This window comes from Pezoporus occidentalis, unplaced genomic scaffold (genome assembly GCF_034315485.1).
Source record: "Pezoporus occidentalis ecotype Australia unplaced genomic scaffold, CSIRO_AGI_Poc_V1 ctg11, whole genome shotgun sequence".
In the NCBI taxonomy this organism is placed as follows: domain Eukaryota; kingdom Metazoa; phylum Chordata; class Aves; order Psittaciformes; family Psittacidae; genus Pezoporus; species Pezoporus occidentalis.
In genome coordinates, this window is record NW_026912886.1 from 5,320,353 (window position 1) to 5,342,960 (window position 22,608).

The window sequence follows — 22,608 nt, forward strand, 5'->3', positions numbered from 1 at the left end:
TATTCTCTGCTGTGATAAATGGTTCCTATTTTTTCTCTATAATGTGCTGTGACTTTAATTTAATTACATTTTGTATACGCTTATTTAATCACTGCTTTAATTTATGACTATGTAGTTTAAAAAAAAAAGAAAAAAATGTATATAGTAGATTCAAAAATGGCCAAAGCTTTATGTTACAATCTTTTCATTATTGATGCCGAGATGAACTGAAGGAGAGTGCTTCTCTTGACTGCAGGGTGTATCTTCAGCCTCGTCTTGGCATGCACTTCCACCCGTGTTACAAACACTGCCAGGTTATCCCCCGGGCCTCCTTTCTCCCCAACTTGTACATGCCAAAATGAGTGTTTCAAGGTAGTACTTTTGTCACTTAGAAAGCAGAAAGGCATTATTAGTGTGTTTTTCCTTTAATTTATTTGTCTTTTTCTAGAGAGGTTGCTTTGTGGGTGAGACCCACACATCCAAAGAATTTAAAAGTCGTTTAATGTTTAAAAGCACTGGCATTTGTGAGAGACTTTGCTGAGTTTTTGTTTTCCTTCGCCATTCGCACGGGTAGCGCAAGTAGCGGGCGTACGCCTTGGGAGAAAAGCTAACTTGAATTTGGAAGCCTTGCTCACGGAAAGGCCTTCGCCAGCCCCCCAGCACCCAGGGCTCTCCTCCCTGGAATGCACGGGGGATGTCCAAGGGGCAGCAGGCAACGGGACTGTGCCAGCCATCCTGGCTCAGTGAGTGCTCGAGGGCTTGGGCCACCGCTGTGTCCCTGCTCCCCAGCCAGGGCCCAGGCAGGGATGGGTCAGGTCCATGGATGCTGCTGAGTACCCTGGGAGCTGTGGCTGCATCCAGGCTCAGGGACCACGGGAGACCTCCGGTGCCCTGGCTGCCGGTGAGTGGGGAGGGACCTGTGCAGCATCCCTCTGGGACCAGTGCTGGTCTGCCCTGGGTGCCCGCAGCTCGAGGGAGGAAAAAGCAGTTTTGAGTTGAAAAGCAAAAAAAAAAAAAAAGGAGTAATGACAATGATAATTCTGCAAAGCTGATGATGGCATCATGGCACAGAAATAGGATGCCACTCACCTGTATTTTATTTGCGTAAAGAATAGGTTCTGTTTCAACTAAATGTTGTGTACTGACATGGTTTGTGATGGCTGTAAATATTTCCTTTCCCCACATGGTAGCTGAGCTCCAGGTGTACCTTGGTTTCCTTTGGGGAGATAGCAGAGGGGTTGAGGGAGGGAAGGACAAGGGCAGGATTTGAGCTTTTGGTCAGAAGTTACACTTTCTAGATACGTTTTTGTACTTCAAGTATTGAAATGGGACAATAAAGACGCTCTGAAATGCAGGATCATTAAATGGTCTGTTGGTAAGCATTGGCTAAATGTCTGTTTTTAATACCTAAATTAATGCCGTGCAATGAGTTATGCTTCACATAGAGGGGGGAGGCAAAGTATTAGTCTATAAATCCAGCATGAGCCGTCGAGCACTGGACAGAACCGTACTTAGGAAGACATGGTTTCTTTTCCTGTTCCGGTACTTTGATTTTTCACAGCCTGTTCTGCATTTATCTCATCCTCCCCATGGAACCACATTAGTTTTGCAGTCTGACCCAAACAACAGTATTAAATGAAAATAAACGTTAAACCATTGTGTTTTACTTGCTTTGGTAGTTGTCTTCATAACCCCTGCCCACAGTCCAGTCCCAGCTGAGCCGGAGCCTGGGTCCCCCTCGTTCCCCCCCCACCCCCGCCTCCCTGTTAGCTCCATCCGCTGCCGCGCAAAGAGGGCGCCAGAGACAATCACAGGTCCCAGATCCGTAGAGGTAGGAATTCTTCCAAGAGCAAGAGGGAGTTGTTCTTCCAGAGCAATGAAACAAAACCAAAAGAGAAAAAAAAAAATAAAAAAAATAAAAAAAAAGAAATAAAGAAACCAAGCGAAGATTTTGATAAACGACGTTGCTGTCATTTTTAGTTTGCCCATTAGGAAGCAGTAGTAGTTTATGCGTTGCATCTGCATTTCAGACTAAGTGATTATTGTACCTAATTACGGTTGATTGCTGATATTTCCTCAATCTCTCTCTCTTAGTCAAGCGCTTCTTCTTCTGTATTTTTGTGTGTAGCGATGACAAGTGTAATGCGCTAGGCATTATTCTGGTTTGGTTATGAGTATCTCCTGTACTGCGTTAAGATTTCCTTCAGTTACTTTTTTTAAGCTTTGCTACTGTTCTCACTTTATGCCGTGCAATATCATCTGCTGTGTTTGCTAAGCAAAGAAAAAAAAAGAGAAAAAACAACAAAAAAAGGAAAAAAAAAGGAAAAAGATTAAAAAAAAAAAGAAAAAAGCAAGTGATGATGTCATCATGCTTTTCAGTGTTACAATGTTTCAGCGTTACAATGTTTCAGCGTTTATGTAGTCACAAAAATGTAGTAAATAAAAGGTTGGATTTTCCAGCACTTTAAATTTAGACATTTCTTGCCTTCTTTTGTTTCTCCATGTACAGCTCTCCCCAGGGGGTCATGGGAGAGGGGCACAAACCAGCACCCTGGCTTCATGGGGCTCTGTCTTCTTCCCTGCTTCCATTCATGCTGAGTTCTGCAGCCCCCACCCCAGCTCCCGCCACGCTCCAGGGCAGCGCGTGCCGCGTGTGGAAAGGGGAGTGCAGTGGAAAGGGGAGTGCGGCTCACATCAGGTGCATTTCTCTAATTGAGGGGGGAAAAAAACATTAAGAAAATAAGTGAAGCAAATAATGTCGGTTTCCTTTGTACCGTGCTAGGGTACGGATGGCGCCAAACTAATTCACTGAGGTGTTTCCTTTTGTGTGATGGAGTCCACCTCAGGCCACAAGGATCAATATTTAATTGTTTAAAGGGATATTGTATTCCTTTCCTGTCACTGTTGTTAATGCCTCCGCACTCTGTAATCCCACGGGGTCTTTTCCCGGGGATCTGATCAGAGAGATTACCCATCACTCGGGAGTGGTGGGAGGAGGGTCCCCAGCCGTAAAAGATTCAGCAATGCATTGAACCGCTTTCTCTCTATCTCCTAATGAAGTGATGGAGCGTGTGCCACAAAATTTAACAGGGTTTTGTGGCAAATCAGGTTGTGCTGCTGAGAGGAGGATTAAACCTTCATCTTTGTCCCATAAATCATGGCATCAGCTACATTTATTCTGATGGATGGTCTGGACTCTACTGACAATATTTTATCTCTGGAAGCGCCTGCAGCTTCTGCCCTGACGTGCAATTTCTTTTTACTGCTAAGCTGAGGGAGGCACTGAGCGCATCCGTTCAGAGGGCTCCCCTTGGGCTTGGTATCCCAAGACCGCACCAGAAACCAAAGCATCACCAGCAACCCACATCCAGGGCAAGAACAAAAGCTAAGGGGAGATGGGAAGCCAGGAATGTCCTTTGTCCACAGGAGGGCCTGCGGGATTTGCTCTCTGTAGCGTAATTTAGGCCAAGCCTGGGAATATCTGGCACTCAGTCATGTTGGTAGCTCTGTGGGGTGGTGCTGGCCAGGGCCACAGTGCAAAGTGAGGGCTCCAGCATACCCTACTGTGTGCAGCACCCTCACCCAGGGAAGAAAAACACCTCCAGGGACACAGCAAAGTGCTTTTTTCTAGACAAAGTGATATGGAGATGCCACAGGGGTTGAAGCCCATTGGGCAGCTGTGGGGACCATTCTCCAGGCCTGGCTCAGCTGCAGCAGGTCCCTGGCAGTGACCTCTCTCTTCACCTCCCATCCCATATTTCCCTCTCATTTGAGTGAGGAAGAAAGCAGTGGTGGCTGGGTGCTGCCTTCACCCACTTACGTGGCATAAGGCCCATCGTGGTGGCAGCACAGGGTGATGCATCAGCTGCAGCCCATTTGCAGGTGATCAACCCAGGCCAATAAAGCTGCCAGGGATGGGCTGTGGCCCCCTCAGGAAGGCGGGCTGGCATGTTTGGAGGGAAATATGGGCTGCTTTGTGCTCGGAGTTAAGGTGTTCAGGGATCTGTGTTTGGATGTGCAGGGCAGTGGCTCAGGTGCCCTGTGTGAATGGACCAGTGCCGCTGTCAACCTTATAAATTAACAGTAAGTGCTAAAAGCCTAAAGTAGGAGGAAGGCCAGTGAGGCAGGCGGGGGGGGGGGGTGGAGGAGGGAGGTGCTGCCTGCGGGAATGGGAGCCACAGCAGGGAACACCCCTGTGGGGAGGGGGCTCCCGGCAGGTACCAGGACAAGGGATGGCTCTGCTGGGGCTGCCCGAAGGCCAGGGCTGTGCCGGGACAAGCCTTGAGCAGTTTTCTCCCCACTGGGGCACCGGTGCGGGAAGAGGAGCTGCAGAGCACCCAGTGTCTGGGTGGGCAGCTGGGCTGCTGCTTTCCCTGGGCGACAGTCGCTGCAGGATGGAGACAGCAATACCGCACCCGTGTGTCTGGGAGCCGGGTACTGTTAACTGATGTACAGGAAAAAGCCTTTTGTAAAAACCTGCTTGTTCATCAAGCAAAATAATCTCCTGTGCAAGGGAGGTGTCTGGAGTTTGATTCTCAGTTATGCTTTTGGTACTAACAATCACTTTAGGTTAAAGATGATCCGGAGGAAGAATTAATCCTTGTTATCAGCTTCATTAGGAAGAACTACTGCAATGCAAAATATAAATGTCTCATGTGAATGAACTCCACAGTGGCTACGGACACATAAATCACATGAAGCTCAGGACAGCAACTCAAAAGGGCTGGTAGCAGGAAGAGTACAGAGGTGAGCTGTTGCTGTGTGCTTTGTCCTGGGCACCCAATGTTGTCCCTCTGGTCACACAGAAGGACCTTTAGTCTGACAGATGGTGGCTACTCTTTTGTTCTGGTATCCTTATGAACAAAGCACAGCCCAAAACTTAGCAGCTGTGTCCCCAGAGCAACACTGCTTAGCCCAGATTTGTCTGCACAGGTAGGCAGGGCTGCTTGAAAGAGCTGCTGTAAGGTGTATGAGAAGGTTAATGAGTCCTTCCCTGTAAGGGTGAAAAGGTTTTCAGGTGTTTGAAAATAGAAGCAGGATCTAAACTGGCAGTGAGTAGCCAAGCTACATCACTTTGTGACCATGGGTAAAGGTTCTGCATCTCTGATGTCACTTGCAGGTTTGGGCTCCTGGCAATCTTCTTGCCAACTCATAGAACTGCACTTAAGTTTTTCTTTTGGTGGACAAGGATGGTGATTTGAACATGTGCTGGGCACAAAGTCCTATGGCTTAGAGTACTGTGACTCACCCCTGCTGTGCCTGGCACAGGTAGCAAAAGGTAGCAAAGCATCCTTTCCAAATTTGCCAGTGGTTGGTCTGTGAGGAGCAGGGACTGTAAGGGAAAAGGAAGGCCAATGGCAGGACGCTGCATGAGCCCCCTGCCCTGAAGCGGTGACTCCTGCAAAGGGCTGCGGGCAAGCAGGGAGCAGCCGCCTCTCCCCTGGCAGCGTGTGCTGCCTGGGGTGACTTGGCTACAGAAGCAACTGTGCTCATCACAGATGTCCCCAGCGATGCGGGGACAAGGCCAGTGAATTACTCAAATTACTTGAATCTCCCCAGCGGTGTGCAGAGATTCAATCTTGGCATGGCATTAAATCAAGCCAGTGACATAGATCAAAGGATACTGCTTTAATCACCTCGTTAGGCCACAGACATCATTAGTTACTCATTATGATGTGTTGATACCAGCATTCTCCCTAACACAGTTATGTACAGTCGCTATCAGACATTTTTCTCATCAAATGGGATGTCAATACCTTAACATCTTAATGAGTTACAGTCAATATCCATTGCAATAAAGCTCGTGTTTTCTCGTGATTTCATCTACCCTTAGGGTTTTGATTAAAATGGCTGCTTTTTCCAGGTAATTGAGGAACTATGGAAATTCCACATAGGAACTAGCACATGCTGCTACACAGGCTCCAAAAATCTTAGATTGGTTCCAAGTGCTTTAGAGACTACAAGGTAGTTTGCTATTTTAATATAGATTTTTGGGTACTGTTGCTCAATTCTGCTTTCCCAATCACTGGTAAAACAATTTTAGCATCAAAGAAAGTAATTAAAATATTCAAGAGTGTATTGGAAAAATGTTACAAGCCAGTCATTGGTTTGCAAATGTCTAAGAATGCGAACAAGTGCTGCTGCCAGGTGAGCACGGGTTCAGATGAAGGTTTTCTGATTTACTGCATTGGCAAAATATTAAACCATTTGCAGGAACATGAAAGCAGCCAAAACAAGCTGCAGTATTATTTCAGGCTCAGGTTTGGCAAGTGGAAGTGTGCACAAGTCCCCAGTTTTCCAAGTTAGGGATAAGGAAGCAACTATTTAGGCAAAGCAGACTTTTTGCCCAGTGAACTGTGAGGGACCTTGTCAGTATAGTGGGAAGGAGAAGCCCTGAAGGTTCCCCAGCTCACTGACCACCTCATAGTTTTCCTCTGAGGAAAACGTTAATGCATCACCAACAGAAAGAAATCAAGTATTGAAAGGAAGAGGAAGCAGTAGCAGCCATCCACCGGAACTGACCTGTTGCTCCATGGCTGTCTCCTACCCAGCTGGACAAAGTCAGGTACCAAATAAGACTGTCCCCACAAGTGGTTTGCACTTCATACAGGCTGTGAGGTCAGTTCTGCCTGCCTGGTCCATACCGTTTCTTGGTCCTGTGTTAGTCCCTATTGCACTCCTGCATAGCTCTTGGTGAAGCAGTAAGGTTGGACTCTCATTCCCTAGCCTTCCTTTCCCAAGCTGGCTGCAGCCACACTCGTTGCTGGCACTCCATGGACTATTTTCACAGTCTCTCCCTTATTAAACTTGGGAGAAAACCATTTGATTTTTTTGAGTGCTGGTGTGACAGCTTTGCAGAGGAAGCTCTTGCTAGATGCTTGATGTGCATCCACTCCAGCTCACCACTGCTACATACTAATGCCAATCCTTCTCCCAGATACCACCAAGTGAGCTCTGACATCTAATACATCACTAGTAGCAGTTCCTAAATATTTTCTCCCAGGTGGACTTCTTTCCATGTGTAATCAGGGATTTACATATATGAAAATTTATAGATTATGGCATACTTACACATAAACATCCTACTGTGTGTAAGATCTTCCATTGCCACAACTGTTCTTCTCCTAGCTCTGGGTTTTTAACTCTTGACAGCAGCTGCAGCTTTGCTGCTGCGTTCTCTGGGCAAATCCATGGGGCTTACACCAAGTACCTTTTCTTCCCTCCAACTCTGATGTGTGCAGGGCCATTTCTGCTGTGTGATCTCTTCATGCTCTTCCATGTCCTCTGCAGCCAGGATGCCCTCGGTGTTGCCTTGCCTGCTCCTTTCAACCTTGTCTGCCTGGACTGCAGGGACAGAGAAGGATGTGGGCTCAGCCCTGGGAGCAGTCCTGCCCCTAACAGGTAGGAGGGAGGTGTCTCTGTTGGTTATCAAAGACCTTTGGTTTGTCACACGTTACCTGCTCAGTCCTCCTCTCCTTCAGCCTTCTGGAGACATTGTCCATATGGATCTGGGGAGCTTTTCTGTGCCAATTCAGAGTTTAGCTACCTCAGCAGCTCAGTGCACTCCTAAGTGTGCCAGAAAGAATGAACAGAAACAGCATCCCAGTGTGTCACACACTGGGCAGCATCCCAGGGTGTCAAGGGAAAGACCAAGGCCTCCAGCCTTGAGACTGAAGGATAGTACTGCCAGAGTGCTGCATATCCATTGCACCTCCCAGCCTCATTGCAGTGTATGGATCAAAATCTGCTGAGGGATGCCTCTCCAAATTATGTCACGTGAAGGGCTCATACCAAATGGGTGAGCATGAGCTTTAACCAGTGGCAAAACCATCCACCTGTATTTTCAATCCCCCTGGCCCTTCTCAATCCTCTGCTGTTCCTTTGGGTGGCACCTGAGGCAAGCAGGGGCAGAGCTCTGCCTGCAGCCCAGAGCACCCCTCTCCTGCCTCGCTGCAACCCTTTAGCTACAGCCCTCTGTGAGAAACCCTGGCTCCATGAAGATCCCCATTTGTCTGTGTTTTGACCTCTGACTCTTTATAAAATGTGCAAGTATATTTCTAAAATAACAGTTGCTTTAGTAATTTCTTTTTAAACAAACATCCGTGATATTTGACACTTCTCCTTATGACAGACCCGGGGCTGCAGTTTGGGACTCTAAGGCCACATTTGAACTGCTTTTTTATTTTAAAAGCCCTCTTTTATACAGGAAAAGCCAGCAGAGGTTTCCTGGATCTAATTTAAATCCTGGATTGGACATTACTGTTTATGGTAGTGAAAAAATGTGTGGTTGCTGGATTCACCAGAATAAGAGAAAATTTGTCATATTCTTAGCAGTCACTGAAAATAGCAAATGAGCCGTTGTGATTCACATTGGAAAGCACCAGCCCTTTCTGCTGTTCAGCTCGGCAGCCTGGAAAGGGCGAGACCCTGACACAGCCCAGCCATGCTGGGAATGGGCAGGCACCTTAGGGAGCACATGGCTCAGGTGCTTTGGGGAAACCCTTCACAGAGCTGCCTGTATTGCCCTGGCCAGTACACCCCTGATCCATGGAGTATATGAGGATATACAAAGTATCTGGAGTTTTGCAGAAGAGCGTGGCCCCAAGTAATGCACATGAAGGTTAGTGTCATGCTGAAAAGCATATGGAGTCGCCACCCCAAACCCATGGTTCATCTTCAGGGCATCACAACCCAAAACCTAGGGGCCTCCTCAGAACCTCCTCTGAGAGCCAGGCTTGAACTCTTTCATGTACAAGTGGTTTCTGGTGATCTGTCCTCTTGTCCTTGGAGAATTACACGCTGTGGTAAGGGAGTGTGAAGTTACCAGCAGAGCTGATTTCTCCTGTTATCCAACTTGTCTGGATCACTGGAGTCCCAGAGTGAATAAACAAGATAAGTAATCTTCTTGGGAAATACTCTGGATGAAAGCCCAAAGGAAAAATGTGGTTTGAAGTGTTCCCTTACACAACAAGGAAAAACCTTCATCATCCCTTTTTGTGCAGAACTGGCCCCTTTGGTTGGATGGCTTTGCAAAGGTACTGGGAGACTTTGCATATTTGTTTTGGATAGGAACATGCAGATGATGTGCATGTAACAATGGAGATAGAAACAGCAAAGGTGCCTGGGGAAGCACAAATATTCAGAGTAGTGAGGAGATGTGAGATGCTTTCCAAACAGAAAAGGCTTCTATGCTTGGGGATGCAAAATGTGATGACAGCCCAACAGCTGCCCTGGAGGGTGAAGCTGACCCCTGGATTGGGAGCAGGTCCATCTACCAGCCTTACTTCCCAGCCTGCCACCAGCTCCTCCTGGGAAGGCAAAGGGATGTGTGAAGGAGATGGCTGTGCGGGGCCGGGAGTGGAGCTGGGGCAGCATCTGCCTGTGAGTGGCTCAAATAGGCACTGAATCTCAAGTGTAAGATGCAAGGGATGGGCTGTAGCCACAGCCCCAGCTCTGCCAGAGAGCTTGGAAAAGGGGTTGGATGTGGATCGGATGTTTTATCAGACTCCTCTTAGTAATACCTGGTATGATCCAAACTCCTCTGATCCAGATATGGAAACTTTGCAATGAGTTTATATCCCTAACAATGAGCCTATATTCTATTTCTATTCAGAAGTCTCACAAAATTAACCTTTCCCTAAAGCTTCACCAGCTAGAAGTGCACAAGTAGAACTGTACTTTCACTTGGGAGGATACTTCAATCTCTTGTGCTTATTGTGAAAATCAAAGAAATCTCATGATGGTAAGCACTAAAAACTTCAGAACCAGCAAGCACATAAAACATTCCAAATACCATCACCTGTAGCTCTTTTTCATTGAAAATTAATGTTGTGAGGTTTGAGGGTTTACTTCCTGGTGTTAATATTTGGATTTAGTTATAGTTTTCTCAAGCTGGTGGAGTTTGCCTGCACCTCTGGAGGGGGAAATTAGTGGCAACATTGACTGCCACTAATCAGGCTCAATTCCAACTAACTTCAGTGGGCTTTCTATCAGCTGGGTATTGGTGGCTCTTTCAGCTCCACTCACTTCTAAAGGAGGTCTACCTATGGCAATCAGCTCATGAAAAGTGTCATCCACAACTGACAAATTATATGTTCCTTATCTTTTTAATTAGAGTATATACAATGTTAGTAACGACATATTATGTATGTATTAATTTGAAAGGGTTGCTTTGGTGTCAGGCTTGCTTATGTGGGGTCATCAGTATGAGGATATGTATTAAAAAAAGATTTAAAATCCCTGAAGAGTTATACAGCCCTGCTTTTTCATAGCACTACACATTAGAAGGCTCTAAGTTGCTCCTCTCCTAAGCTTCACTTTTTTTCTTCTACATTGCACCTCACTTGACAAACACTAAATTGCAAGAACCCACATGCAATAAGGGATAGAAAAGTTTATTTGGCTGTTACTGTGGTCATTGGTGTGATGAAAAATAGAATGACAGCATCTGAAATGCTGAGGGAACCCTCAGCTTTCATCTAGGGATAGGCTCCCTCATCATCATGCTCCTGAACATGAGGTTTATCTCATATTCAGGGGCATGTGCTCATGTAATCCTCTACTGACATCACATTAGCATTCAGTCCCTTTTTCCTGAGCTTAGCGTTCATTTGGGAACCTGGATGTTTCTTTCACATTGTTTGTTGTAGCCTCACTGTGCCCTGCAAGAAAAATATTGTCTCTGATCCAGGAAGGCACTACTGGGGGAGTGCAGGTCCTTCATGAGGTGCATCACAGACAGGCGACGCTTTGGGGCTGGGGCAGCCTCATGTGTGCCAGCAGAATAAAGCCCCGGTTTGGGCAGATGTTTCTAGGTATTTCTAGGAAAGCAGTGTTATGCTGGAAGCCTACCCTTAGGAAAGAGGGAGTAAATAGGACACACGTGATACTTGGATCTAAGTTTACTGCCAGTTTTGTAAGGATTTCAGCGCGGAAGTGCTGTGTGGTTAGGTATGGAGCAGCTGCCACAAGCCCTCTGTCTCAGAGTACCAGCCCTAACTAAACCCCAAGATCCCATTTGAACTTTCAGCAGCCAAACTGGAGATGGAAAGGCATATCAGTGTGATGAGAGGTAAGCTAGGCAGACCTGGGAAAAACAGGATTGAAGAAAGACACCAAAGAGCAGGTTTGAGACACGACAGCTGCCTCTGAGCTGTGGTAGGATGTCGTGGCAGGGCTGTGATTAGATCTAAACAGAGCTGAGCTGTGTTCAGCGTCCTGCTGCACGGGGTTTTAACCAGAGACAGAAACCTGAATCATCAAAAATGTTCACAGACCAGAAATACCACTGTATGCTGACGTGTTCAAGCATCTCATATCAATGTGCTTTATCAAAACAGTGCAGCCTGGCATTCTGAACACCAAACTGTCCAACAGTAAGCCACACTTCCCCATTGCAGCACACTGACAAGCAGCAGTCACAAAGGTTTTGGTGTCCTGCACAGCCCTGCAAACCAGGTTTCTTGCTGGCACATTACCTTCCACAACTCATCCAGGCTCAGGTGATAACACACCACACAGGTGAGACTTGAAGATGTGACCTTATTTTTAGGGAAAACAGCATACAAAAACCAGTCTTTGTTGTTAAAGTGTGAGTGGTGGGGAACCTGTGGTGTTTTCCCAGCTGCAGCCTAAATTGGCAGTGTAGTTACAGCATCTTTCTTAGGCACTATTCCAGCAGAACACTTGAGTATGTGCTTAATTAAATCATGTGAGAAGTTTAAAGAGCTTGAAAGCACGCAGCTAAATGCTTTGTTTGGGACTTAATGCCTCAGTTTCTCTTCTCCAACATAGAGAAAGAAATATTTACTTCCCATACAGGGTGCTGACAAGTTTAATTCAATCTTACTTGTAAAGTGCCTTGTGGGCCTAAGAGAAAAGGTGCTATAAAAATCAGAATATTATTCTACACTCCTTGGCAAGACAGCACTTAGTTTTATATATTATCCTGCTGGTGATACATCTCCCTCTGGCTGACAGCAGAAGCAGATAATATATATAAACCAAAAGAGGCCGTTTAGAAGGCTTGTGCTTCAAGTAATGTGTAAACACCTGATGACAAATCCGAATCTGAAAAGATGGAAAAGGCAGTGGGTTTAATGGGTTTTAACGCAAAAGCGCGCATGTGTTTGAACTCAGAGCAGCAAAGGGAAAAGGGCTGTTTCTCCAGTAATGTATTTTTTATTCCTCATTCTTTTTTATAGGCTTTGCTATTAATTTTTCAGATTTTCTGGTCTTTTACAAGTTAGCAAACTGTACTGCAACACTTGTATTTCAGATTTTCCTGACTGGATTGAAAAGAACCTGGAACCGACCTCAGAGGCAGCTGGAGTTAAGTGAAGTCAATGGAACTGCTGCCAAGGAGAGGGTTGCGAGTGCAGCCAGCATGGGAAAGGTTGTGACAGGGTTGTTTTGGGGTTTTGTTTTTGGTTGGTGGGGTTTGGGGTGGGGGGTGAGGTGGTTTTTTTAGTTGTTTTCTTTGTTTTTTGAAAATCCACAATATAATTTAAAACAACTTTCTAATTGTGATTCTGCATTTATCCATGTTGACAATACTGTTGAGGACAGAGTATCCCAAGCAACACACATTTTTCCTAAGGTTCACTGGCGTTTTAGACATGTTTAATACCCTGTCTTTTCATGCAATGAAATACAAGTGTACTGTAATGACTGCTCCTTTGCCAAAAGTGAGTGAGTGTAGCTGCAAACTATCTCCTCAGATTAAAATAACCAATTGACTAAAAATGTGAAGCTCCTCACCAGTGGTTACTGTGAACCCTCATTTCCTGCCTATATTTCTGCACTCTGTATTCTGACTGACCTTAATGGTTTTTCTTATTTTTGTCTTCTTTCAATGACAAATGATACTTACGCTACCACATCGCAAACACCAAGAATCACAGCTACTCATTTATTTTTAACATTCACTGTGTATTTCGTTTGCAGTATGATCAGGATGGAAATGAGTTTTAATAAATTTCTTGACTACATGACAAATAGTGAATAATGAGTGGTGTTTTTTTTTTAATTAGTATTATTTTTTAAAGTATGAACATTGCAGCTCCCCTCCCTGTATATGTTTCTGCCCTGCCTTTCCAGGATACAACCTCTATGGAAACGTTTCCTCCTCTGTGCCTGCTGCAAGTGGCACACAATGGATCGTCATTATTCAACAGAGACTCTAAGTGCCATGAAAAAGAAATAATTAAACTACAACTATTTCAGTAGGTAAATACTGCCTTTCTCACTCCTGTGAATAAAGCAGCCAGTGTTCCACTTCTGGCAATCTCCTCTGGGGGTTCAGCCTCCTTGAAGACCTCTGGCATGAAACCTTAACGTCCTGACAAAGCTGTTTGTCACCCCCCAGGACTGTCCTGGGGCAAAGGGGAAGGTGTCAGTTGGGATATGAGTCCCCACCATCTGCTCTGGCTATTAGTGGAGGAAGTTTATAATCAAACTACATGTCCGTCATCCTCATGTAGAGCTACAGTTTCTATGTGTGCTAGGCAGGTGTTCAGTTTCTACTCCCCCCATGATTTTTCTTTAGTTCAGGTAAGTTTGGTTTTATGATAGCTGACACGGTACATGGCCTGGGAGTTTCGCACAAATACTTTAGGAGGAGGAAGTGCTGTTTAACTTCCGTTGAAAGAGAGAAGAAATGCACACCTGCATACCCAGGATTCTCCAACTCCACAGCTGGGAGGTCAGTGCTGCCCTTGGCAGTTCCTAGCAACTGTGGGTAAGGACAGAGCGTGGGGGATCAGTGAGGACCCTGGGTTTGAGGGTCAACTGGTAATGGCTTTAAACTGAAAGAGGTAGATTTAGACTAGATATTGGGAAGAAATTATTTACTATGAGGGCAGTGAGGCACTGGCACAGTGAAGCTATGGCTGGCCCATTCCTGGCAGTGTTCAAAGCCAGGTTGGAGAAATCAGGTCTAGTGGAAGGTGCCCCTGCCCATGGCAGGCGGTTGGAACTGGATGAGCTTTAATGTCCTTTCCAACCCAAATCATTCTGTTCTATGATCTATTACTTAGTGTGTTTTCCCCTTGTTTCTGATGCGATGCCCATTTTGCTCTTTGTAACTACTAAAAATATATATTCACTCATCCCAGGAAGCATGAGGGAATCTGGGTTTTCTCTTCGACATAAACTGTAGGTTCTGTGCATGCTGTGGCAGCTCAAGTGCTTTATTTTAGAAATAATTTTCAGGGTACTGCTTTGCTAGATAATACATAATAAAAAAGCACCCATGGTGCTTTTGGTGTTTGAGTAATGATGCAAAAAAGGCCAACACCTCAATTTGAATGTAATTTCTAAATCACTGAATTTGAACTTTCTGATGAAAGTTGTTTGAGGGAGGGGCAGGTTATGTCAATTAAAACGTGTGGCTCTGGCTTGTGTAAGGAGCGCGGGTTTAATCCCTGCTAATGCTGTACAAGTATTGTTGATCCAATGTTATACAACCACCTGGAAATGCTGCCAGGTAAAGCTTTTGGGTGCCTATTGTTCAGCTGGAGGAGACTGTTATCAGAAGGGGAAGTTCTGCAGTGCAAACAAGGAACAGTGCTTGAAACCTGCAGAGGGAAATGGGAACAGGAGCAGCCAGGTAGCAGCCAGTGAGTACGTGGCATAATGTGAGTGGTGGTGGTGGTAGGGTTCACAGATGCTCTGGCAGCAACTTCAGTGCTGAGCTGCCACTGTGTCCATGCAAGCCTGGCTCACCTCTGCTGTGCATGACTGACTGCACTTTGGCAACGGATGGCTGTCACCAGGGCAAGTTTCCATTGCAATGAGCAGCTGGCTTCCAGTTTTTCAGACATAAGGGAGGTGAATGCAGAAGATTCATAACAAAGCAGTGATGAAGAATCAGTGCTACAGTGACCAGATCCATGGAGGAAGCAGATGAAATGACTTCACGCAGTTTATGGCAGGAAGGTATCTGCCATAAGTTAGAGTAACCCTAAGGATGCTGCCTCCTAAGGCAGTTCAGAGCAGAGGAGCTCTGTGAATGTATCCTCTTCCCTGCTCCCAACTCAGTCCCTTTCACAAGCAATTTATCTATTTATTTAAAGAAGGGAGGAAAAAGGAAAAAAAAAACAACAAACAAACAAAAAAGGATTGAAAGTCTTGGTATGATGGATGTTTCATTTGCCAAGGAAAAATCTGAAAGCATTAAATGTGCAAAGTGATTGTCTTGGTGAAGCAAAAGTGAGGAATGGCCTTAAATGGGCCATGTATTTCTTGCTGGAGCTTTATTGCTGACAGCTGAGGACAGTTTGCTACTGGCTCTGGACAGTGGAAAAAGTCATCTCAGTGGCAGCAAATAAACAGGGGGAAAAGCCTCCCGTTCCTTAAAATCAGATCAAGGAAATGGCCTCTTAGCATGATGGGTTGTGACTAGGCCCTGTTTTTGAAATGTGATCTGTGTGTGCAAATCCCACACAGATTGGATGCCAAACTGCAGCGCTTCTTTGACATTTCAGTTGAGAAGGAGAACAAATGTGTTTTGTTCTCATCTTTTTTTTTTTTTTTTTAAGCAAAAACAATTAACTTTGAAACAAGGGCTTTGATAGCTGTCTCACAACGTCAGCTTTACATTGATGTAATTCTATAGAATGGTGGAATCACTGCTGATTTGCACTGGTGTAAGCAGGAGAACAATTGGGCTCTGTGTCTTCCAGACAGTGAAGCTGCTTATGTTTTGTGCAAAGAAAAGAACTCAGTTAAACAACTTAAAAGGAAAATAAATTAACCAAGAAATCCAGAAGGAGCCAAAAGCAATATAAGCGCAGATACAGCTACAATGTTCTAACTGTATCACTAGTTTAAAAAAGATACCTAACCTAATTAAGTAAAGATTGATGTTGCTATAAATATGTACAGTGATCTCTCTAACTTTCAAGTTTTAATTGACAAAGATAAGCTATTTCATAACTTACTGCAATTTTTATTTTTTAGTGTACATACTGTACTTTATTACCTTTGTTTGAGACCCGACCCTTGAACAAATGTCAGCTTCCCTTCCCCTTCAAATGTTATACAACACAAGAATAAATCAACCATAGGATTACAATTACAATTGATCTGGTGTGAGAGTAGCAAAGAAAGCACTACCCAATATAGCCTGAATTGAAATCCTACCTCCCTCTGTATGAAGGGAAGTTGACCTTTGTATATGGGCCAAGGATTTCACCACTGATGGCATTTGCCAGGCATGGATATTTTTTCATTTATAATTTTTACACAGTGAAGTACAATCAGGCCATTCAGTGCTCAGCTTTTAATTCTCTCTCTTTTTTTTTTTTTTCTCTAGTTGCTATTATGCTCTCACTTTTAGAGAATGCCAGGGTCCTGAAAATAAATTGTTTTGGTTTAGGTACAGTAAAGCTTACAAACACTATGCTTGGGGTGAGACATGTAGGCTGGGTCTTTCTCTGGGGAATTTTGGTGTATGAAGAGAGTGGAGCTGGGCCCAGGACTGCTATTAGTGACCCTGCCAACAAGTGAGGTAAGCCACGGCATTCTTCACTATGGACTATACAATTACAGGACAGCAGCTAATGACTGAAATTTTAGGGAATACTTTTTTAGTCTAAAAAAGGTAAAAAAAGAGCAAAAGTTGGGCACCAATGAAACCTGAATCTGGGTAATTTTCATATTTCTGTATTGAAAAATCAGTCCTGATGACTATGTGCAACCCATTCTGTTCAGTGCTATTTCCATTTTTACTATTAATATGTAGTATATGTCACTAAATGGCCATCAATGTATTAGAAGGGCTTTGGCTAACAACTATGCAATTAAAATGTTTAGAACAAGGCCATTGCAGTTTTGCAATAGCTCTGGCATTTACCTAATAAACCCCAACTCACGGCTTTAGTAAATGATAGGCAACTTCTCTTGTAAACCATGCATGTGGTTACATTAAGCATTGCCCTGTATTTAACGTGCTACTCTCCTGCCCTACTCTCTCATAAGTGTAGTAGGAGCTGTGGTATTAATTTAGCCTGGGTGGAACTATAGGCAGGACGACTTGTTCCAGCAAAGTAATCACTTCTCTACATAAATGAATTATCCTTTTCATGTACAGTGCCTGTGGAAAGTTGCGTGTAATTTCAATACACGTGGCAGTGTGGCTGTAGTAATTCTCTAATGTGTTGTGAATGTGCTCACTGTCTCAGTTCTCTGAGGTGCAGCAGCTATACTTGCAAGGTGAGATTTACAAGATGGCCCTTTGGAAGGATGCTGGCTCTGCTTTACCTGTGGAAGTGGTGGACTGTATGAATTGTATGAAAAGACATGCTGGACTCTTCTGTGAAATGTGTGCTAATGTGACAGAGGATAAGCACTGCCTGAAACTGAGAAGTCTGAAGATCTGCCTGAGAGGCCGAACAGGATGGCAAATCTGCAGCCAGCCATGCAGGAAAACTGGGCAAAAGGTGGCTGTGGTACAAACTTCATATGAGGAGCCAGTAGCAGTGGAAGTATGTGTGGGCAAAGGCTCTGGATGTTGAGTCCTGCCTTAAATGAGAGCTGCCTGAGCTGGGAGGAGCTGGCTGCGATGTGCCACCAACTTGTTGGTACAGTGCTAAACTATGACCCAGCTGCTGTGATAGGGAAAGTAAACAGGGCTGGCGGAGGCATCAGAAGTTGAACTTCACGAACTCCTACCAGATGGAGTTACACCAGCAATTAATTCAGTGCAATTAGTTGCACAGAACTGTGTTGGCAATTATTGCATGATAGATCAAACCACTGGCAATAGCAAAACAGCATTGCAAAACTCTAAATATCTTTCCAAGTGTTATGCGCTCTCTTTCCAATGAAATTAACAGAAATAATATAAAAGGGGTGCTTGGATTCCTGTTGGATCACTGCAATGAGTAATTGGGGTACAGCTTCTGGATATACCTGCTCAAAAGTAAACTGAGAGTGCTGAGAGGCGAGAGATGACCTAGACTGGAAACAGTTCTTGTGTTTCTATTTTCTCAAAGCCTTCTACTGTTGGCCACATCTTGCTGTTTCTCTTGGCAAACATACATCTCTAGCTTCTGTTCAGGGAATGCCAGGGCTTGCTGTTGCTACAAAACCTTTCATTATAATCTGTAAACCTATATATTTTCTGATTAATGTTTCCATCAAGCTTAGTACTGGGTAAACATTGTGTAATGTTAGCATTCATCAGTGAACCTGCACAATCCCCTTGAAAAGATACTGAAAAAAAAACCCAACCAAAACTGCTTCCAGTCTGGAATGAATATTACAGCCAAAGAAAAGATCTTATATGTAAAAGAGAATAATTTCTCTCTTTCAGAAATTAGTGATCTATTCGCAAGTAGATAGTTTACTTTTTAGTGCATTATTGTCTGATTAGTCAGGTGTTGATGCAACGAAACTTAACAGTTGTGATCTTACTGAGTAGGTATCTTCTTAGATTGGCATTTATAGAAAACAGGTGGTTATTCTTCTTGTAAAGCAGAACCTTTATGCGCCTATCTTCATAATTCTATATTCATTACCACCAGCCACCACTTCAGATGAGACAGCACTGTTCTCTTTTGGAACTGGCATCTAATTACACATCACAGATTGGTTACTAAAGAAGTATAAAAGGTTTATGAAACGTCATTTTAAGAGTTGCTCCAAACAGAGATCATACAAGTTACTGTTTCCAAAGCAAATTGTGGAAATGTAGGATGGGCTTAATTTCTGTTGGCAAGAAGGCCTGACTGCTAGACCTCAGTCTCTGGAAGAGTAGCAAAGAAGAGATTCCACCCTGAGAGGTGCTAAGCTCCTGTTGCTGCTGCCAGAATAGTGAAGAAGGCACAAGCCATTCCATGTGACCCAGGGAACTTGAGCAGGAGCACAGGACAGGGGCCCGGTTGCTTTCAACTAAAGGAATCTCCTGTATCTAAACAAGGTTTAGCAACAAAGTGTCGAATACAGGAAATTATTTCTGGTGAGGAAGATAAACTTTCCACTGTTCTCATAATTCCCTCTCAACTTAGTCTTGGCTGTGTCGCCAGTGAGAAAGTACTATTTGGAACATAAAGCAATTTGAGAGCACACATGGAGGGGATGTTGTTTTACTAATTTCAAAAAGCGGATTTAGAAAGTAAGCACATGACAATAGCTATATAGTTTTTACTTTTAAGGCCAATTAGTAGTGAAGTTAAGCAATAGAGGGGTTTGGTAGGAGCTGCATGAAAAGATAAATCCGTGTAAGTTAGCAAACACAAGGGTCTAACACCTGTTGATTTACATTATGTGTATTTACTCTCTTCAAAATATTTAGCTCCAGGACCATGGCTTGTGCATTTCAAAGAAAGAAAACTAAAATCCTGCTGTTTCTACTGTTATTTTTCCCATCTTGCCAGACTTTCATATGACAGTCTGTGCTTGGGGACTCAAAACAAAAAGATGAGATTAATTTACTTTCCTCTCTTTGATCCTGAGGCAAGTCCCAAATGTAACAGAGAGGCTTAAAGGCTGTTCAGAATTATGCTGGTGAGAAGCTCTGTGGAGGAATTGGAGATGAACAGAGAACAAAACCTCCTCTGTGGCTCCCACCACCAAAGTCTTCTTGCCTCTCAGATCAGCATGAAACAAAGCAAGTGGTGGAACACCGGAAGCACTGCCTTAATGCCACTCAGATATCTCGGCATGATATAATGAGCTGTGTTACCTGGAAATTGTAAGGTTGGGGCATGGAGTTTGGGTGTTTTTGATGAATTTTTGAATCAGTTTGGTCTGATGGTATTAAAATACTTAAATCTAGCTGCTAAATAAAGATGAATAGGGCTAAAGACACACTCAGAGGCTGAAGTTAATGGTGGTAACACAAAAGTTGGCAAGAGCGCAGAAAAAATTTTCTCAAGCTATTCTTACTGCTGTGGTTATAGGTATCTTAAAGGATTATGATGAATTCTCTTCAACTAGACCCACTTATGTGCATATACTGACAAATTAAAAACCAAACGCAAAATGGTTATAACCCCTAAAACTAAACTTTTACAACCTACTGATATTTTAATTACATTGTTTTATTCTCTCAGTTTCAGTGACAACTTGTAGGAATTTATTAGTTCTTGTGGTATTTGTTTCTACTTTAAAGTTCTTTCCAAAGTGATTACTACTGGGGACAATTACATTACAGTTGATTCTTTGCAGACTTTCTCTTTTAACACATTTTAAATTTGTTTCATTGCAGACTGTATCTTTTAGTCTATTTCTCATTGTCCTCATCCTTTGGCTGTAATATTCTCCCAAGTGTGGTGGCTTTATACCACAACAGCCATGTCAAAAGCAGTTATAGCACGTCATTTAACAGGCAGTAATTGTCTCCAGGAATCACAGGAATCCTGATCTGCTGCATCAGACATTACTTCTTTGACAGCTGAAGCTGAAAAGACTTTTGGGGATATGACCTAAAATACACTCTGTCCCAGGTTACAGGGACTGTGCCAAAAGGCTAAAGGGCTGAAGTTCTGAAAGGAAACACAGCCATATGTTTATCTTAATTTTGTTTAAAAACTTCATTTCTACATGAGCAAGGTTTATGTGTCATGCTGTCTCGAGTAGGGATTATTTTAAACCTAGTGGCCAGTTTGAGCCAAGCCTCACATGTGGGTAGGGTTTGTAAGAGAAGAAAGGTCTGACACATTTCAGGAAAAAGAGGCAAGTGGCCCTACTAAGGTTTCCACTGGGAAAGAGCCTGCCACTGAAACTCATGGCTTTCAACACTGGAGATTGCATGTGCTAGAGCTGCTTTGATGGCATGGGTACTGCAGCCAAAGCTCTTACCTGTCTAGGCACTGAAGATAATCAACCACCAGACACAAACTGATCAGAATCCTGATTTTGTCCCTGCTGGTGCTCCTGGAAGCACATGTTGGTCTGTACTTGGCAGTGGGGGTGCAGTTAAAGTTCTGTTAGTGTTCTAAGCTAATCCTGCTTTCGTGTGATGCATAATGCAGCCATAAGCTTTTCAAACTTTTTAACCTGATATTCAGTTTCTGAGGTCAGAAATGCATTTCAGTAGTGTCATTGTTCTCAAAAAGTCTCCAAGGATGTGTAAGTGAATTCCCATGGTTGAAGCCCCAACGCCATGTCTTTTCCGGCTATTCATACAGTGCTCATTGGTTGGTGACTGGGAGGAAAGTTATGAGTTCAAGGCCAGTTTTAGACATTTTAGACACACTAAGTCCACGAATTTGTTTGGGATGCTTACCCTTACTTTGCCTTTAATACTGTACATAAAATATTGTATAATTAGATTTCTCTAATAATTCTTAGTTTCCTGTTTCGCTTTTTTCTGATCTGTTATATATCTATGTGCTCAAAAGGGAAACCATCCATTGTCTGAAGTGAAGCAGGACCTGAAGGATGTATCTCAAATATACCCGTTGCTCTCTGGGTCCAGAAATGATCTGACTGGAGGGGAAGTTGACCTTTAAATCTCCTGTGCAGTCACATAGAGTAGGACTGCAAACCAGACTTGGCTTACTGTAATCATATCCCTTAGAACTTCCTTTTTTTTTTTTTTTAATGGTAAATGGTTTTCAGACTATATCTGGCATTTTCTTGAACTCCTAAGAACTATGAAGTAATGGAAAACTGAGCACTTACTATTTGGCTCATTAAGTGCTTTGAGAGAGCATTTTCATGGAAGTTGGGCCTATGTATATCTCATGAGATGTTAAAAAAAATGATGCTTAAAGTGAGCTTAAAACTTTACAAACTATTAAAAATACTACATGAGGCATAACAGTTAAATAGCTACAACTGTAGTTAAACAGTAGAAAGGCAGATTTGATTTTGACTGTAAAACCAATATTAGAGCAAGCTACAAACTAATTTGCAATGTCTTACAGCAACAATTAGTGGCCTAAAGGATGTGACTTTTCATTAGTATGACTATAACCAGTAGGAGGATCTGACAGGTGGCTGAATCATGACCCGTGTAGTCATGCTGAACTTCACATATACATACATCTACAGCATTTATTGCTCAGTCAAATTCCTCCTTTTATAATTTTGGATTGCCACATTTGCAATTATACTGCATCCGGCAGAGTGCTCTGAGATCTGTAATTAGCAAACACATCTACAGCAGTCACACAGCAACAGAAGTAACACTCATGTACTTATGAGTGTAATATCAAAGCGTTGTATGTGATACCCTCCTACTTACCTATGTATTTTGGGGTATGACTGAAATGAGAGATGTTTAATGGACAGCTTGTTCTCTGAAGCACCCTCCAAGTGTAATGATAGGACATAGGTGCGGTTCCTATGAGCCGAACAGTGTAGAATTGAGTTGTTTGGGAATTCTACATTCTCTGCAATATCTTCAGTGGCTGCTTGATTAGCTGTGAGAAGAGGGAGGCTACACGGATCCTAGGTGTATAAGCATCTGCGGGGGTCCTGGCACACCAGAAAGGATGGGGAGTTGACTGACCCATGTGTATTTTCTCTATATAAAAACGGCAGAAGACACATATTTATAAATCATCTTGTAGAGAGTGAGTGTCCCCAGTAGTGCTCAGTCTGTAAGATGGAAGAGTTTGTAAACAATAATCACAGTGGCAGGGATTTGCCAGTGTAATGACTGGAGGTGCAGCAGTG

The 22,608-nt window shown here is 43.6% G+C and overlaps 4 long non-coding RNA genes across 4 annotated transcripts; 3 read left to right on the top strand and 1 right to left on the bottom strand.

Annotated features, from left to right (window-relative positions):
* The first annotated feature begins 3,895 nt into the window (after positions 1–3,895).
* LOC134168467 (uncharacterized) lies at positions 3,896–5,944 on the top strand. The gene is made up of 3 exons (XR_009966566.1): positions 3,896–4,062; positions 4,549–4,725; positions 5,843–5,944. It is a non-coding gene; the product is annotated as an uncharacterized LOC134168467 (long non-coding RNA).
* A 583-nt stretch (positions 5,945–6,527) lies between these two features.
* LOC134168473 (uncharacterized) lies at positions 6,528–8,060 on the top strand. The gene is made up of 2 exons (XR_009966567.1): positions 6,528–6,597; positions 7,221–8,060. It is a non-coding gene; the product is annotated as an uncharacterized LOC134168473 (long non-coding RNA).
* Positions 8,061–12,182: 4,122 nt separating this feature from the next.
* On the top strand, positions 12,183–19,413 carry LOC134168475 (uncharacterized). Its single transcript, XR_009966568.1, has 4 exons — positions 12,183–12,373; positions 13,078–13,206; positions 13,531–13,681; positions 19,277–19,413. It is a non-coding gene; the product is annotated as an uncharacterized LOC134168475 (long non-coding RNA).
* On the bottom strand, positions 16,218–22,249 carry LOC134168478 (uncharacterized). The gene is made up of 2 exons (XR_009966570.1): positions 20,785–22,249; positions 16,218–18,886 (listed from the first exon to the last, which is right to left on the bottom strand). It is a non-coding gene; the product is annotated as an uncharacterized LOC134168478 (long non-coding RNA).
* Positions 22,250–22,608: the final 359 nt, after the last annotated feature.